Genomic DNA, 19,204 nt, shown 5'->3' on the forward strand with positions numbered 1-19,204 from the left:
CATAATAGAGTTGCAAAAAGAATTGGTAACGTAAGTAAACAACCAGGATGGCTATATAGATAGCAGTCCCTCATCTTCTTCCTGTGAAGGACGGTTTGCGAAATTTTGCATTCACGCTGGTAAAAATTTAATTCTGATTTATGGTTTCAATTCGTTGATTAAAAATTAAAACCCACAAAATCCCCTCGCCCGTAACTCGTGGCCACCGCACTACACTTCCATCGGATTCGGTAAGCCACGACGATGGCGTAATCTCTGGTTCTGTTCATCCCCACCCGGCACACAATCGAATAAATTACACCGAATGGATGTTTCATTGTGCGCCATCCAACAGTGGGACCACCATCGAAGGACTCTCTCCTCCTCCGAGTTCCTACAAGCTGCAAGCCCCACCAAGCGCGCAAAAACCGCACCGCACTGAAAGGCAAAGCAATTGTGGGTAATTACTTTTGACAATTAATTAAAAATTATCATAACTCAGAATTCAAAATGGAGCTGCCAGCGTACCGAGCGGCACATTGTCTGCGCACCCAGTACAGAAAAACTACCCCACCCAGAGATAAACCCCTTTCCGGAACGGAACAGTGGACGGGCACTTCTCGGGACGAGATCGCACCTGATGTCCTGGAGGAGTTTTCCCAACGCCAGTTTCACACACACACACGCTACGAGGTGGGGATGTGTATAATGAAAACTTTTATTCCAATTATTGTCATTATATTATTTCACCTGCTCACACAGTCCCGGCCAATGCTGTGGCAGTGTGGTGCTGGGCCAGAAGAAGAGAACCCACGATCAACAATGTGCACCGGCGCTGGCCGGAAGCTGGCTCGGCTTGGAGCAACAGCTCGGCAGCCAAGGGACCGGTCGTACAGCAGATGCCCGCATCCATATTTGAGGCTTCCTATTTATACGGGGCTTGTGAGAAGGATTTGTGATTATAAATTTATCGTCCGCTGGCCGGCACTCGTGTACCACGGTGTGACGGTTCAGATGGCCAACGCGCGTGTGAGTGTGATGCTCTTCCGGTGCAGCCCGACCAGAATTCGCCGGGGACCCAAAACTTGGTGGCAAAATTAGACACCATTTAATTCGCACCAAAAAGCTCAACAGCTTTCGGATGGCTACTGCTGTGTGTGTGTGAGTGTTGATAAGTGCAGCTAGATGACGTTGTTCTTTGGTGAAATTGAGGCGTAATTGATGGTGATGGCGACTTCAGGGTGTCACATATCCGGGATCAAGTTCGTATGAGAGTGGATATTGTGTGCTAGAGAGTAGCTAAAACGTAGCACAATGAGGATCGGCTACACCGTCATAAAGAGTTTATTTAACCGTTTTGTTTTGTTTTATTATTTTGTGCAATTAGTTTTTAATTTATTTATATTGTTATTTTATTGTTTTTGACTTAATTTTGTTTCTTTTATTTCATTTATTTACTTTAAAAGTTTTTGTGTTACTTCTTTTATTTTGCCAAATCAAGTTTTTTTTACACACTCAGAACAATTTATTTCTATCGTCGCTATCCGCCATCGTATTCCAGGATCACATCTCCTCAAGGGGACAAAACTTCCCATTGAGCTATTTATAACTGGAAAATTCATTACCAACAACAGGACTTTCACCCTAAGACAGTGGGTGGAACAAGAATTCCTCCCGTTTTGTGCCGTCTAACTCAAAACCAACAACACATCGACTCGAACCACAATGGAGTCTCCTTCCAAGTCGGTTAAAAGCTCCCAGTCGACGCTCCCATTTCACTGAACGAGCATGCGTTCGATTCTATGCCACAAACCCATTGTACCCTGTTCCGGAATTTGAAGTTTCTACACTTGTAAGGGTTGTCGTGAGCATCGAGTTGCTGGCGTCATTTCATTGGATGAGAGTTGTATTTTATTTATAATTGTTATTAATATTGTTTCATTAGGTGAATAATTTATTGCCATTTCTCTCCCTCTGTCTGTCTCTCTCTCTATCTCTTTTCTTCCGTGGCAAAGGGCCACCCAAGTTGGATGTGTGTGTGTGTGGTTTGTGTGCGAGAAAAGGGTTAGGCTTGTCCTTCGCATGTGCAAACACGATGCCGTTTTGTGTGGTAATGGGAGATTTATTGGCCGCTCGTCGACGTCGGTGGTGAAATTTGTGTGTGCACCAGCTGTTTGTGAGCGCACGCTAATTAGCAATTGCAATCCATCTGATGTAGTAAATGTAATCAACCCTCCCGTTAGTCGCAGGATGCTTTATTTTAAAATACTTATGGAAATGGAGGGGTTTTAAACTTCAAAATTCTACCATTTTTATAGCAATAAGGTGACATATAAGCCATGGCTGCTTTAATACTTTGTACACTTTGTGATCCTTTACAAGCAGTTGCAGCAACAAATAAGGTTTTCATCGTTATTATTGGATATTTTTTTGTCCAAAATATTATATTGCTCGTTGCAGAGGTCAGACACAAATAAATTACTAACTTCGACACTGATATGGGCAGCAAGTAGTGTATTATCTAATGTCCATCTTATCGAGAATATGCTTAATCGAGCAGATGGATGCTTCAATCTCTATAGCCAAAGTTAACAACGATAATACCACTACATAAAAAAGTCCTTGATTCTTCATAAACTATTATTTCATTTGAAGGGTCCAACACCGATTTGTTTCCATAATATGTCTCCTATTAAATGAATACTATCGGATCCTTTCACCAGAAATCAATCACCCGGAAGTGCAGCACAACCTCTTCGATACGACAGTACGATCAAATCCTCAATAGCAAATCCTTCAACCGTATTATTCATATCTGCTCCTAATTAACTTATTAACCCAGAATATTTTGTCTGTACACTGCATAGATATAAGAAAGTTATTTTTGGATAAATAGCCAGGGCACAGGCCCTCACAAAAAAAAAAAATCGTTAACATCAGTTTTAAAAATTGAACTCCTTTGTTGCACTTACTTCCATGCCCTTTTTTGCTGCATAATCATTTGATGTGCATTTTAATTTCATAACCGATGCATTGCATTGCAAACGTTGAATTGCATTCCCTTCCACCACGGTGGATCACGCCGTACGCCTGGCTAGTGTCGAATGATAGTGATAGACCTAAATTGCCTCAACTAGCGCTCTGCCGCGACATGCTCCATCTCCACGCGCCTGTGTCCGGGTTGCCGGCCGTCGGCAAGTTACACCAGCATCAGTAACAGCGCCGATTGGCTCAAATGCATTTATTGATGTAAATTTTATTTTTCCTTTATTTGCCGACCGCAAACCCCGAAAGTCGGCTTGCCTATTTTTGTTGGCCGGCTGGCAGCGTGTATTTACGGCCTGTCTCGTGGCAAAACCCGTACCGACCGTTTGCATACGATTTATGCTGGTGGTGGTAGCTGCAGTTGTGCAGTTTAGAGGAAAACAAAACAAAAAAACAACAGCTAAATTACAACAAGCTTGACGCGGCGGTCTACGATCAAAGCGCGAGTGGCGCGTGAAACGATTCAACCACAAAAACTAAAGCTTCGCTCGTGCGGTTCGTCAAGTTTCGCAATAAAAAAATCAACTAACCGTATTTTTTTTGTTTCTGTTTTACTTTTACGCTAACACACAGCACAGCTGGAGGAAGATATTTTGCATAAAATGCATCTCGTCCACGGCAAGATACGGCATGCATCATTTCCGCACAAAACACCGCTGTCACATCCGGAACAGGCATCCAGCGCGCGTACAGCAAACCGACCGGACGCTCGGATGATGCAATTCGGTGCATTCTCGACAAACGGGGCATCTGGCATCGGTTGTCTGTGCATAGTGCTGGCCATCCCGCTTCCTTCCACCGAGAAGCCACTAACGAGAGGATCCATTTTTCGCGATGTAATTATTTAATCTATTTATGACAATTTTGCGATCCTCCAACGATCGCGTCGCCGTCAGCGTCGTCGTTGTCTATTGCCTAGATCCGGTCGCGTCCATTCTAGCGGCCGCACTACTTCCGAGGTTTCGCGCTACCCGCTGCCTGTTTTACCGAGGGGAGCGAGTAGCGTAGTGTAATTGAGTGGTAAATTGAATAGGATGATACGATAATTGCATGTAGATTAGCGGCGAAATGCCACGAAACGGTTCTTATGCTGTGTTTTTTTTCTGTATGTGTGCCGTAGAAAATCGGCTTTTGTGCTTTTGGTTCCCTTAGGAGGGTTTTCAGCTCAAGGGCAACCATTGATATTCGGCCCTCAAGATCGGAAGTGTACACTGCTAGGCGTGCCCACATAGAAAGTAGTGAAACGATTTATTAGGTCAGCTTGTCGTCCGGCACAGACGCTTATCAGGCAATCTGGGAGATATTTTTATACTCATGCTTGAATGATTTATGGTAGCTGGGCCCTGTGATTCTACGACTTTGATGGATGCTGCCTGCGATCGGAGCAGCTATCGTTTAAACGCCCACCTTTTTCCTGTCAGAATTGGCAATTTTAGTGTCATGTGTAGCACTCTTGATTGGAGCAAGTGTAAATCTCGAGGCTTTATGCAGTAACTGAGTGGCCCAATGATATGCAAACGAGTAGGTATTCGTTTGTTTTTAAATAAGCTACCTAGGCTTCCATGGCAATGATCTGACTGCATTGCTCCTATACATCTTGTATAAGGATATTGAAGTTGGTTATTTTTTAATATTTATTCAACAATTTCCTTCAAAAGAGCAATACGGCCAGGCCGTTCTTTATGAATAAAAAAAAAAAAAAAAATTCCTTCAAAATTACGCGTGAGTAATTTAACTTTTATAAGTAAGTTTCCGACGATGCTTAATCAGGTAGCGTGTTAATTAGCGACCTCGTAAGGACATTTTTAAAGAGATCTCATCGAACGGGTTTAACTGATGGGGCTTCGTCATGAATTATAACATGTATTTTTGAAAAAGGACCTCCTATTGATGATTACTCAGAAAAATCTAGTTGGAAGCCAATTCTATCCAAAACGCGCTTCCTTGGAGATATATTTTTTACGATTTCCATAGTTTTTATATGTATTTTTCTACTACTCTGGCTAATGGCGGATTCGTCAGAAAATGTTCTACAACAATACTGATTTTGTTCAGGTTCTTTATCACTAGATGGCCTTGAATCAACTAGGCAAAACGATGAACCCCAAACAAGCGTCACGTTTCTCCGTATCAATTTTTGTTCCTTTTACGGTTTCATATAATTGTTTTGGGGAATCGTGCCTACTACGGACTCCACAAACTCCTGAGATCCACCTACAACGCACGAAATGCGCCCTATATCGTACACAGATACGGCCGGTAGTCCTTTACGGGCACGGGTCCTGGACTATGCTGGCGGAGGACTCCAACGTACTCGCCATTTTCGAGCGGCGAGTGCTGGACTATCTTTGGCAGTGTGTGCAAGCAGGTCATGTGGAGAAGGAGGATGAACCACGAGCTAGTTGAGCAGTTTGGCGATGCAGGCATCCTGACGGTTGTCAAAGGTGGAGGGATAGGTTGGATAAGGCACGTGATAAGGATGCCGGACTCCTGCCCTACCAGGAAGGGGCTCGTCAGCGATCCGTTTGGCGCGAGGCGTAGAGGAGCGCAGCGAGCTTTTTGGCTGGACCAAGTGGAGTCAGACCTGAAGGAGATCGGATGCAGACGGGGGTGGAGGAGTGCAGCTGTGGACCGAGTCTCCTGGAAACGGATTGGACACCAGGCCTTGTCCCGTAGGTCAAGAAAGAAGAAGAATGGTGCCCTCACTAGACAGAACCTTATTTGATAAGTTCTTAAGGAAGCAGAAGATATTGAAATGGCTTTATCCAGTAGTCATAAGGTGCAACTAATGGTTTAAAATTTAAGAAGGAAAATTTAATATGATTTTACTGTATAACAATAAAAAGAATGTTTTTCATTGTTTATCAATCTGAGCTTACATTATTAAAATTGTGTGAGTGGAAAGGGCATCCATCTTTTGCAGTGACTTTTATAACAGTTTTCATCAAGATCGAAAGTAAGATAGTTTGAATTGAATTGGCGACAGATGTCAGTGCAATTTTATGCGCATTTTTTATTACCACTCGTCTAAAAGTTCTGTTTAACATACCATTTAAAGTTCAACTCCTTGTAAACTGTGCTAGCGGCCATGTAAAGCATGGCACCCCTCGTTCCTCAGCACCCTCGAGCACAGTGCCCGCTGCTCACCAAATTAACATCAATCACTGACGATCGATTTGCATTGCCGGGCGCTGGTTTCGCTTCACTCCAAAGTGAATGTGGTGCACGAGCCAGTCCAGTGGCAAGAAAACCAGAAAGAAAAGATCACTGCAACGCAGAACCGGGCATGGTCAACTCGATTCAATGCCTCTGATACCATTCAATTCAATTAAGCTCAATTTAGATCGAATTGTTTGACCATAAAGCACGATGGCACGATTTTGTCAATAATTTTATACATAAATTAATTGTAATAAAAACTCATTTCCACGCTTGGGCAGGGGATGCCTGGCACCAGGGTACCGGCATCTGCCGTCACAACCGTCCGCAAGCAAACTCACAGCCAAAGGAATTGAATTAATCAAGACGGATGGCTGTCTCGTGCGTGTGCGTGTAGGGAACAACCGTCGACTTTCTTTAGATGCTTTATTCTTCCCCACCGGGGTAGATGAAAAATCGCGCAAAAAATAATTTCAAAATTGGAATGTATGAGTGATGATAAAGATTAGAGGCAGGAATTCACACGGTACAAACAGGCTTACACCTTCATGCCGAAATTGCACAAATCACTCGACCACATTCAAAAGCTCGGTTTGCCGTCACTTTTCCCACCTTCACGGCATTAATTGAATTCCTGCACAGCTCATCTGGTCGCCTGGTTTACTGTTGTTTGCGCTAACCACCACTTAATAGCACACACTACAGCCGGGAAAATGAGTTTAGCAGCCTCTTGAAAAACGCCTCGACAGCTCTGGCTTGGGGACAAAAAAGGGTTTTTTTTTGCCGTTGCCGAGATGTTATCGTGTTCGCCGTTCAAGACTATTTACACCGACATTTTTGCAAAATATCACGCGTACCGTGTTTATGTCCTTCAGCGGGCTCGTTCTTCTGTGTTCAAACTCAAAGCCTTCCGTGCTGTGATCGCAACAGATCGTGTTTACTGTTGTACACTGGTGCCATACGGAAAGGGGCTTGAAATGTTTTGCCTCATTCAATTATGCGCACGGAAATGGAAATCTTACACACAAACGCTCACTCGGTCGAACAGTAATGCACCATTTGTCATGGATTTCTTGTACGTCAGCAGGACTGCGGATGATGATCGAGTGCTTCTGATAAGAGCGTGCCCGCATTTTTGTTTATGTTTTGTTGTGTTATTTCCCTTCGCTTTAATCCGTTTGCGCCGCCGTTTGAAGGGGCACACAGGACTGGCTTCAATCACGCGGCCAAGGAGCGAAAGGAAACACTTCAACCGTGTTAAGTCGAGGCCCTGACAGCTTGCGGCATTGGAGTGATGTTTAATATTGATTAAGAGAATTTGGTTTGGTGACGTAAATAGTTGTTAAATATTACGTAGAAGCTGACAATTTTAAGAAAAGCTTTTTATGAATTTATGATTTATGAAAATTTAGAAAGAATAAATCTTATCCTCCTAGTTTTCCCGGACGAAAGACTCTTCGTCGAGTAACGTATTATATTTTCTTCTTAATACATATATGTAATAAATTTAGCATCTTGAGCTCAGAGATTATACCGCAAAAAAGGACGACTTTTTTTAACTAACATCACGATTCCTAACTAAAAAAAAAATCATCCAAAATGTGTGCAAATATTTCTTTTATAATTATCTGTTTTTCATACCTAATTCTACTTTTAATTTGATAAACGCAGAACAGAACGAAGAATGAATAAAGTGCTATTCTCTGAACGAAAACAAACCTCACGCAACCGATGCTGTGCGTGAAAAGTGACCCAAAACCAAGCTGGTGGTTCACGAAATTAATCGACACAAATTGAATTAATTAATATTAATTTATGAAAATGTATATCGTCCGCCCCATCATCAGCGTCGTCAATTAGTGTCGCCGTAGTGCCGCCGCTACTGCTGCCCAAGTTTTGCGTACGGCTGTGCGTAAACGTCAAAGCGCATAGCCCGACGCAAACTGCCATGGATGCTGCATGACTTACGCACATGTGTGGTGTATCGTTTGCTTCCCATTCGGCGCTTGAGGGAACAGAATTTTGTTCCACAAACCCTTTCTGAGGAATTAAAAACGTCTCTCTAATTTATTCTACTGTAAAGTTCTTTTAACGCTTTGAAGAAATATCTCTTCGTTCCTACAAGAATTACAATCCGTTTGTTGATAAAAAGTTATCAAACCTAGAGTAATTTGTTGATACGTGCGTCGAATCGATGTAACGATCAATTCTAACGCCTGCCTTACCGATAGACTTATGCTGGTCGAATATAGCTGTGTACTGTAAGCGAGCGGGGCGTTATAAATCGCAGCCATTTTTCAATGATCGTTTGGCGCCTTTATTGGGTTGCACGTGCGTCGCCCTTACGAAAAAAAAAAAACAGATTATAAACTGAGTCAGGCAGGATCAGCGCTGACGGCGCACAGCATTTCTCGACCAGCATAACGCACATCAAACGTTTGGAAGCATTAATTAAGATGCGGCTATTAACACGATAATGCAATAATCGAAATCTTCAGTAATGGGACGGACAAGATTGGGTTAGGAAAAGATTATTTAAATTTGTATATTTTTTTTTTCGATCATGCATACGAACGGCTAGACGGCTGCACTTAGTTTGTGTTTTTTTTTTAAATTTAAATCAGCATTACTTGTTATTAAAGTTCTGAGCTCATACATAGTGAGATTTTTGTACATGGATTATGGGCTGGAATTTTGTATTGAAATCAAAAAACATATAAGCAGTTGCAACTTCGAATTACCTCATTTTGATTCATAAAACCGTGCCTTGAGAGCAGGTTGTGAGGAATTTTAAATCTAAAATTCATGCTTATGAACCTAGCAGAAAAGTCAACGATTTCCTATGATGTTCAGACTTCGAAGATACTTTCTATATACTTTTTGGTCTGCTCAAAGTAGAGCACGACTATAAGACATCGCCAGGTCGCCTATCCTTTTTCAGGAAATTGGGACCAGGACATACAATGCTTCGATGGCACAGGGTTTCGATTAATATACAGGCCCTATCAACCCGTTTCCGCAATCGCACTTCCAAGGGTCAGTTCAACCTGCTAGACAGGACGACGATATGACCAGCACACGGTCCTGCTAAAGTGATAAGCTATAATACTGCAAAACATGTTTAAAGCAATTTAGAATTTTACAGCAAAAAAATAGATTTCATATAATTAATTTATGCTACTCTAAACCAATTATGCAAAAATTTTATTAAAATATCAAATACTTTGGTATGAAGTGTAGCTCAGATCTTTAATACTTTTTTAGCTTCTGTTAAGAGAAAAAGGAAACTTTTCAAAAAGCTGTAGACTTAAATATTACAAACCTTCGTTATAAAATCAGAAACATTTCGGAGAGTTCCTGTTGAGAAAATAGAGTAAAATTCTACTTTTACATGAAAAGAATCATAAAACTCCTACAAATTCTAGTTCTGTTAGGAAATGTTCCACCTCCTTAAGAAAAGGGCATAAATACGACTTCACCATTGCAAATTAATTTCAAATATTCTGTAACAAAAATGCTATCCGTAAGTATCACAAATGTTGGCTAAATAACTCTTTTGCATTAATATTATGTCATTAATAATAAATATTTGCATCTGCCTTCATCATCCTCACATGCCCAATACCTACTAAATGATTTGTTCTAAAACATCTGAACGCAAAAAGAGTGTCGATAAAGAGATGTTTCACTTCAAACTCTCAACAACGACGACAGCCGCTAGAAAAGAGTAAAAAAACCATCTCAACTCACCCCGAACTGCACCGTGCACTGACCTTGGCCCGGGATTGTCCCGGGGAGGGCGGGCACCCGGTCCCGGTGCCTCATCTAGTAGTCAAATTTCATTCTATTATAGCTCATCATATTCACATAATACATCCGTCATAAATTTAAAACAATTTGCTAGCTGCTGGACATCACGCACCGGAACGCGAGCTTGTCCAGACACGGACGGCCTGAACACACACTTGAGCCCGGGAGCAGCAGCAGCAGGTTTGATTGTTGGCTTACTGAGGGACATTTTTTTTACGACCAGCGTCTCCGGTTAGGGTGCGCGGTGGTCATTGAAAAGTTTTGCAGTATCATAGCACATCACTTTAGCCGGACCGTGTGCTGGTCATTTCGTCGCCCTCGCTCAACTGGCTGTCTAGCTGGCTGAACTGACCCTTGGCAGCGCGATTGCGGAAACGGGTTTATAGGGCCTGTTTCGATTAAACATTCATCGGCATCTGTACACATTGGTAGGGTTGGAATGAAGCTACTGCCGGAATACTGATTTAGAAGTGATACGAATTCCTAAAAAAAAGGAACACTCGATAAAAATAGTACGTAAGTCCAGCGGGCTGTGAATAGGTTGCACTGGCGAGAGTTATGGCCTCGAAAGGATGACGAAATGGGATGTTTTATGCACCGATTGAAGCAGCAGCCAGTGCATTGAAGCGAACAGATTGATTGATCTGCAGTTGAGCAGTGCAAATTTGTGACGAATGCTCAAAACGGCTAGGAAATAGAATTTACTTGCCGATCGTTTGAGTTTCGTAAATGTGTGTTAGGAGGTCATGCAAATCCAGCGGACAGACAGACAGGTGATTTAGTTGAATCTGTTAATGCGTTGAAAGTTTCAATTCAAATATATGATAGAATTCTCAAGAACTTCAAAATTTTAAAATAATTTGAAAAACTTCAAACTCAAAATTTTGCTCATTTTTCCCATTTTTGATGTGCAAAAAAAATGGAAAGGCTGTTCTAGCAGAGTAAAGCACTCAAAACTCTATAACACTAGAATACGCACGATAATTTGGCCACCATCAATGAGCATAACGCTCGATCCCCGAAAGCGACGGACAAACCGCGCCACAATCCACACATACACACATGGCGGCGGTCTGGCCAGACACGCTCGATCCATCGGCTGTGATGCTGCAGTGCGATGCTCGTGCAAAATGATGCTGGCACGGAATCCACCACGCAACAGCGGCTGTTGCGACGGTGACGACGACGACGATTTTTCTGTTCCGTCAGTACACCGATACGCCACGATTATGATGGTGACGGGCGTGATGACGCTGATACGTATGCAGATAAATTTAAATTATTAATTTAATTTAATTCAATGAAATCTAATTTAATAAACGGTTGGTTGATATTTTGTTTTAAGCCCTGTCGCCATCCGCCTGAAACGCACGCGGGGACGCGTCTTTGGCTTTATTGGGCGCGCAGCACTTACTCAGAAGGCAGACGCAACACATGTGTGCGTGTGTGCGTGGTATTGCAATCTTTTCCCGGTGGGGTGTCATTTATGATGCATTCCTTATGGCACGTTTTAAGTGCATCAGTACTCGTGTGATGCATCAAGAAACTGAAAATGTAGGTGAAGTTTAGAAATCGCAAGCGCCAGGAATCAGTATTTAGGGTATATTTATTTTTTCCAATTTTTGCATACAATCTTACAACATATATAATCTTAAATTAATAGTTTAACCTAGTTTGGTGAGAGGGACCGATGTCTTATGATCCTAAAAGTTACTAAAAAGTTTTAGGAATTTTACTAAATTCCTAAAAGTTCGACAAAACTCAACATGGGTGTCACTGAAATCATAAATAAGCTTACAAAAAATTAAGCAATGTGCTGGCATTCTTCTACGTAATACTGTCACGATAAGCAAAACACACCGAAACGTATGACTTGGAATGATTCTATACTCTGAATGCATTTATTGATGTAATGGAATCCAATATATGCACATTAAGCAGACCGAACAGTTGTCCAGTATATGATTTTAACCATAGTAAGTAAAGCATACAGATATTTTTTGATGTAATAAGTTCATAGTGATCAATAAATGTTTGCCTGTTGTCTACATCGGACTGCAGGACCGAGGTTCAAATCCCTTCGCATTACTTGGCTAACTTCTTTACTACGGGTAAAATCAAGTCACAGAAAGCCAGAATATATATTATAGTTAAACAGGATAGGTTCCTTATTCTTAACCTTATGGCATGTAAACTGGCACAAACTATTTTGAAGTCTTTCAAATTTTCCTCGAAAGGAGTTGACCTCCCATTTATGGCTTTCTGTGACTCCATTTTACCCGTAGCAAAGTAGTCAGCCAAGTAATGCGGCCGGACCGTCCTTCATGAAAAAAAAAAAGTAGTCAGCCCTGCGTTCGAGGAGGCGGTCTGAATGGGACAATTAGCAAGGTTGGAATTAGTTTCTGTTTTCAGTTCTTCAGGCCTTGAGGTCTTCAAAAAATCTTCCTATCATTAGCATTAACCCAGCAATACGGCCAGGCCGTTCTTGATGAATAAAAAAAAATCAGCATAAAGCCACAGAAGAAGTCCTAGGATAGTGGCATTAGGAGATCTAACATAAACCAGGAAAATTTTTGCATATAATAATATATAACCTTTTTTAATTGAATGTGTAATATGAACAATATCTAGACTACTAAAAATGTTTTGTTTTTGGAGGATAAAGTGCCTCATATTATAGAGTTTTTAAATGTTCAAACATTTTGGATGAACACATAAACTAATTATATTTGATAATCACCTAATAATGCGAAACCAGCAAGTTCTAGTTAAATTAAAGTTAATAAAACATTTCAAAAATACTACAGTTATTTCTAACGCTGGAAGGGCTTTTAGTCCTTTAAATTAGTCCAACTAAAGATTTAAAAACGACTAGAATGCATTAATCGAGCATGGTATTTTGATGGAATACCTTGAACACTTAATCAGCATGAATCATAGACAAGTGCGTTAAGAGTTCTATGCTCATCAAGCATTAATAAACACCTTCCGCTCGTTGGCCATTTCTATATTTAGCAACACTGCCTTCAATTAACAGCAAGATAAGCATTCATTTTTCTACCAACTTTAACCAGAACCTACGCCAACGTCTCAGCATAAAATTGGAAAGAATAAGAAGTGGGCGCAATGCACTTTCTTACGATACTCCTCTTTCGTAACAAAACCATATCACACGCGTTCTCAAAGCATCTCTTTGTGAAGCCGAATTGCGTGGGTTTTGATGCTAAAAAGAAGGTGCAGGCATTTGTCGTGTTTCGCTAAAAATAGACACGTTTTATAGATATAGAACCTACCGGAAGATGCTCATGAGTTAAAGTGTGCCAAAGCCGCCGGAGTTTGCTAAATGGAGAGCTTTGAAGTCTCCAGCCGAGAGTCGGTGCGTGTATGGGGGATGAACCCGGAAAAGCAAACGCAATACGCAATATGTGAGCGTGAACAGGGGGGAGTTGGGTGGTTTGTTAGACTATTCGAGATCGCTAGATCGCATCATGATCGTCACGGTGGGAGGCAAGTGCAGTGCTGTGAATTCCACTAATTGTGGTCAATTAAATCATATTCTCCGAGTCAGGAATGTAAAACAGCTTGTTAGTGGGACAAGCAGAGAGAGAGAGAGAGAGAGAGAAAAAAATAATATGGTAAAGAAATAAGAGAAGCTTGTGTAACTGAACTTGTTTAAATTTTTTTAAGGCTTTTCGGTCACTGATGTGGCAACTGATCTGCACATGGCAGGATCTGGTATCAACTCCTGTCCAACGAAGAACTGACTATCCAGCTATGGGTAAACTAAGAAGAGCATTCCTTTTTGGCAAGTTAAGACCAGAAAGGAAAGGATTTGTTTGTTTGTTTACTATGCACTTACCAAAGGTCAATTCTTTGGTAAGGAACGAAATAATGCAAATGTCTTACAGTGCGTAATAGAACAATAAGGCCACTAGTTTTTTGAATCACATAAGGTCACAAAATGTATGGGCTATTGGTCTTAAAGACCCAAAATAAATAAACGATTGATTATCATTTTAAAATTCTGTAATATTATATAGGTTGTAAGAAAAGCTCCCAAATAATGTAAAAACAATTTTTAACAGTTTTTAAAAAGTTTTGGAAACACTGGGATGCGATATTTGGAGTTTTTTATGATTTTTTATTTTATTTTTTAAATTCTCTTTTTTGATGGAAGTGCTTTAGAACATGAAAATCCTTTTTTTTTTCAAAATATGTACATACATCCCTAGTACAGTACCCATAACAACGAAAGGAGCTATATAAATGTGGTGAGAAATGGCTCTTTCTGGGATATAAATTACTTTATGTGCGTCTTGAGTATCGTTAACCAAAGATAAAATTATTCAAAAAGTTGGACATAATCCAGAATATCAGAGAAGACCAAACATATTTTTCGATCTTTCCTGCAATATGTGGCTGCAGCGCTCAGCCCTGTTTCAATGCAGCAAAAGCGCGCATTATCAGTTACAAAAACTACAAGCGTGACGTATATTTGTATGTATAACAACGGAAAAGGTTTTTATAACTATCTACAACTTTGTAGAGCATCATTTTTGCCAATGCCTTCAACTTTTATAGATATTCTCAAAAAAAAAACTAGTGGGCTTATAGTTCTGTTACGCACTGCATATTTCGCATAACGACTAACACAATTATGAAGTGTGAATGGATTAAATAAAAATATTACATCCGATAATAAACATATATTACAATACAAGTTATTTATTGTTGTGGTAACACAGCATCAATCAATTCCATTTTTGTATCTTCCCATTTATTTGCGTATAACTAAAACAAACAGTTTCCACTCTAGATTGAAATGGTAGAACAGTAAGCTGACTGTTTTTTGTTATGCAAACCAGTACAATGACCTGATGAAATCGTTGATTGAGATTGATGAAACTCAATCCAACAACCAAGTGCTTCACGGTTTGACAACTCCTTCTTTTTCGCACAACCCTGTATTGTGCGAAATAAATGTATATCAAAAACAATCTGAACTAATAGCAAGAAAAGAAAAACGGATAAAAACACACTCGTACACTCGCACCAAAAACCAAACCTGCCCACAAGTGAAAACGAGCATGGAAAACATTTGACCAACCCCGAACCCGCCTGTCCGGGTGGATTAAATCGAATTAAATTAACAAAAATTAATTATTCACTCCGGGATGCAATTTAAGTTGATCAACATTGGGGCGCGCAGGTAAAGCTCACCGTTAAAACCGTTGACCCACACAGGCATTGGCAGACTGGTGCCTTGCGGAATGGAATGCGGAGCAGGAAAATCGTTCCACCCCTCTTTTTCCTGGCCTGTTTTCCTGGGCGGGCTTTATCAAAACGAGACAAAATGTGCTCTTTTCTGCTTAAGCTCAAGGCTCTTTCCGGCCACTTTTTACGGCACCGCAACATAGATTTATGTGTCATCCAGGGAAGGGGATGAGAGGGGTGTGTGCGGTCTTTCCGGCTTTCCAAAATGGTGGTGCCATTTTTCCGGCACAAACCCAACCGATTCGCCCACCACTCGTCCTCCTCCTTCCCGCCCCCCACCCGTAAACCGTAATCGCATTGCCGAGGTTTTGGCTGGGCCTTGTGCCAGAGTTGGTGCCGCTGTGCAATTTGCTGTTGCATTCCGATGGCGTTGCTGTTTTCGTGCCCAGCCAATATTTCCACATGGTGGCTAAAGGTAACAGAAGGGGTGTTGGGTCCTTTGGTGGGGAGTGGCTATGGGTGTAAAGTTTGGAAAATGAACCAACCCCAAGGGCAATTTTCGCACACAGCTATCGGTATGTTGCAAATGTGTCACGGGTTGGGGCAGAACGCATTATTTGCACTGCGATTGGAGTTGGCTCAGGACATGCGGGGAAGGAAAAGCGGCCGAAAGGAATTCGATTGGAAACATTTGATTTGTTCGATCGCATACACACACACACACGCCGATACGGAGAGTTGGGCAGAGATTTTACAAATAATTTCACATCGATATTTGTATACCGTCAATTGAATTTGAAGTTGACCGGCACCAATCGGAAAAAGGATATTTGCTGTTCACTTAAAATCGATAAACAATCAACATTTGAGCGAATATTCAATTGCAAAAGATGTACAAGCTGCTCATATTTTTATACATAATATGGAATGCAATTATTATTGTTTTTTGTTGAACATTTATGGGGATTTTATAAAAAATATGACTCAACTTATGCTTTTGCTTATAAAATGTTGGTAACTATCTGCAAATTAGCTATAAGCAATGCGGTCTGGCTGTTACATTAGAGTTAAAAAGCTCTCTTCAATTATTTGGTTTAAGTTTTTATATTTTTATTGATAAAAGGTACGTTTTCTGAAGCACTCAGGCCAATGTAAATCTGAAAAGCATTACAACCCTAAAAAAGTTTGTTATTTAGCTAAGATTTCAACAATCTCTTACATAGTTTAAAGTATTGTTTGGTTAATCGATTTTCGAAATAAGTTGCTAATGTGAAGCATGTTATTACATTTCTCTCTTGAATTTTTTATTTTCTTGGAAATCTTGGGGGTGGCAAATCTTCAATGTAAATGCATTGTGAATGCTTGTAATTTGGAACGATAAACTTTTTTATCAAACATTCAATTTTTAAACCAAATCATAAGATAAAAAAACAAATATCAATCTACAATTTTTCTATGGAACTATCATAAATCTATTGATTAATTTGCCATATCCCAAGCACTTTTAAAAAGGCCGTATTAAACCAACTCTTTTTATGAATTTAAAATTAGCTATATAGCAATACAGCGAGGATGTCCCAGATTAATAAAAAATGCAATAGACTGGACAATAGAATAAGACCGGTTTTTAACCTTGTTTGAAACTATTCATTCCGATAGTTGTACTACCTATAACCGTGTAAAATTTGGGTAAAAATATCATCAACATTCACTGCCTAAGATGCAATGCGTAAGAAGGAGATGCCCAAAAAATAAACTTGAATAATTTATTTTATTTTATTTATTCTCAGTTATGACGGCTTGAAGCCGTAAACTTGATTGATTGATTTATCTATTTATTTATTTCATGTGTTTTGGCCATAGATTCATCATTTTTTTCATATACGGCCAGGTCAATATTTGTGGATAAAAAATAACCATTGTCTTAGGAACTCCAATCTCTTGTCAAATCTTACGAATAAAATATTTGAGTCCCAAGGCGATAATTGTATGAAGTATGCATTTAAGATTTATTAGGGCAATAGTTCAATATCTTATTATATAAGATCCTTGAATTATTTTGTTGGTATTAAGTATGGTTGATAAGATATACGGCCTGGTCGTCACTACGTGAATTAAAAACAAAAGTTCAATATCTTATCAAATGTTCCATGACGATTCAAAAAGTATCCTCCTATTGTAGCTGTTATTTGTACTTCAATATCAATTTGAACTATTATTGTTTCATTAATTTTTATTCTTTTATATTGTATTATACTTGTTTAGTATTATATTCTCGTTATAAGCACACTTTCATATTCAACATTTAGTATAAAGACAAATTCCAGCACTGATAATGAGCACTGCTTGTAGTTTCATCCTGGTTGTTTTTCCTATTGCGGTACACATTGTCACTTTAATATTACGTCAATTTACATTCAATATTTTCTTATTATCTCGTATTTCTGTAACGTACAAAAAATGTCTCTTCCATAAATACAAGATTTTAACAATTTTGTTATAAATAATCACTTTCTATTGCTTTTCCAACATACCTTATTCCCGTCCGTGAAAATCTTGCCTGTTGTTGAACGAGGTCTAGTGACCTCGCTGACTTGTTCACCTGGAAAACTGGAGCACGAACACGGAAGAGAAAGAGAGCAACAGAAAACCTTTCCGCTAAAGGATTTCTGCTTTCACAGGTATCGTTATGTTTACCAATTTTTTCACACTTTTTTAGCCCTTTATTTTTCCACTTAAACTTTTTCACCGCACATTTCAACACATACACATTAAATTAAGTATTAGCACAAAAATCTTCAGAAGGTTTGGATTATTTATTTTCGTTTCTCTTCTTAAAACGTTTTTCACAGTACACAAACTTTAACTACACAAACGATTGTTTTCTTCAATTTCAGGAAAACCGTCTTATGAACCGCGCGTGATCACTTTTCCCGACGGTACTATGGCTTAGTCCTGGCAAATGGCCGATTGCTTTGATTTGTAGAACAAACTGTGCCGTTTCACCATTAAAATCGACTTTTCGAATCACCACCGAATATATTTCTTTCTTATGGCACGATTTAAATTACTTCACATCCAAAGTACAAGTTCACCGAAAAACTGAAGCTGTGCACTGTGGAAATCACCGTAACTTTCCACCACCACTCGATAGCACTGTCCAATCGGAACTGCTGCGTTCGCTCAGCAAAGACAAGGAAGCACCAGCATTTCCCCTTTCCGTACGCGAGACTTACGCGAGTGTCTGCAACCGACTGGGCTGGTTTAGTGCAAAGGACTAGACCTCACGTGCCTGTTTCACGATTGTCACCGGCGGCTTTCCTGCACGTACAGCTCGCAAACGCACACTGAACGGACACCGTTCAAGGGTTGTCGCTTTTGGGTGGTGCACGATTGATATCAACACCCCGGCACGGCGTTCCATTATTGTCGTTATCCAATTTGTCCCACTCACGCTCGTCAGCTATAGCCAGCTTGCTCTGTCGCGCGCGCGCGCACACACACACGCTTTGCCATCTAACGCTTTGCCCAACGGCGAGATGAGATCTTGCCTTCCCCGTTTTCCAATCGGAACGCACGCGGATGCTGTCGAGCTCTCGTTTGCGCTTACGCAAAAATGCAATGGCGTACAGCGTGCACGCGACCCACGTGCGCATGTATGGGTAATCGAATTTCTCCGCCATCAGCCACGAGCGTTTGTCAGCGGGCAGGACATTTTTCCACTATGGGATGGGGCGGTGTAGGAGAGGGGGAGAGAGGGAGGGGGATATGTGGGAGGGGAGAGGCAGGCCTTTCAATTGAATGAAAACGATAAAAATATAATATTTGCGATTTTTTTTCTTCCTCCTCGTTTTGCAGCGTTCGTCCTTTCCCGCAGGGAGAGAGCGATGGAAATAGAAGGGGAAATTAGGAAAGAAGACTGGTCGGGATGTGTAAGGAAGGGGTGGGGTGGATTTGGACAGGAATTTAATCAACATATGATACTCCTGGCAGGCAG

The 19,204-nt window shown here is 40.5% G+C and overlaps 1 protein-coding gene across 2 annotated transcripts in view; it reads right to left on the reverse strand.

Annotated features, from left to right (window-relative positions):
- The window catches only part of LOC118513548 (diencephalon/mesencephalon homeobox protein 1), a 66,476-nt gene extending 47,930 nt beyond the window's left edge, over window positions 1-18,546 (reverse strand). The window contains exons 1-2 of one of the 2 annotated variants that reach the window (XM_036059435.1): window positions 18,444-18,546; window positions 17,742-17,947 (exon numbers count right to left, since the gene is read on the reverse strand). The gene's annotated coding sequence lies outside the window, so the exon portion shown is untranslated. Of the gene's footprint in view, window positions 1-17,741 lie in introns of both variants that reach the window. The other variant, XM_036059434.1, reaches the window with a different exon arrangement.
- Window positions 18,547-19,204: the final 658 nt, after the last annotated feature.

The sequence above is a fragment of the Anopheles stephensi genome, chromosome 3, assembly GCF_013141755.1.
Source record: "Anopheles stephensi strain Indian chromosome 3, UCI_ANSTEP_V1.0, whole genome shotgun sequence".
NCBI classification, from domain to species: Eukaryota; Metazoa; Arthropoda; class Insecta; order Diptera; family Culicidae; genus Anopheles; species Anopheles stephensi.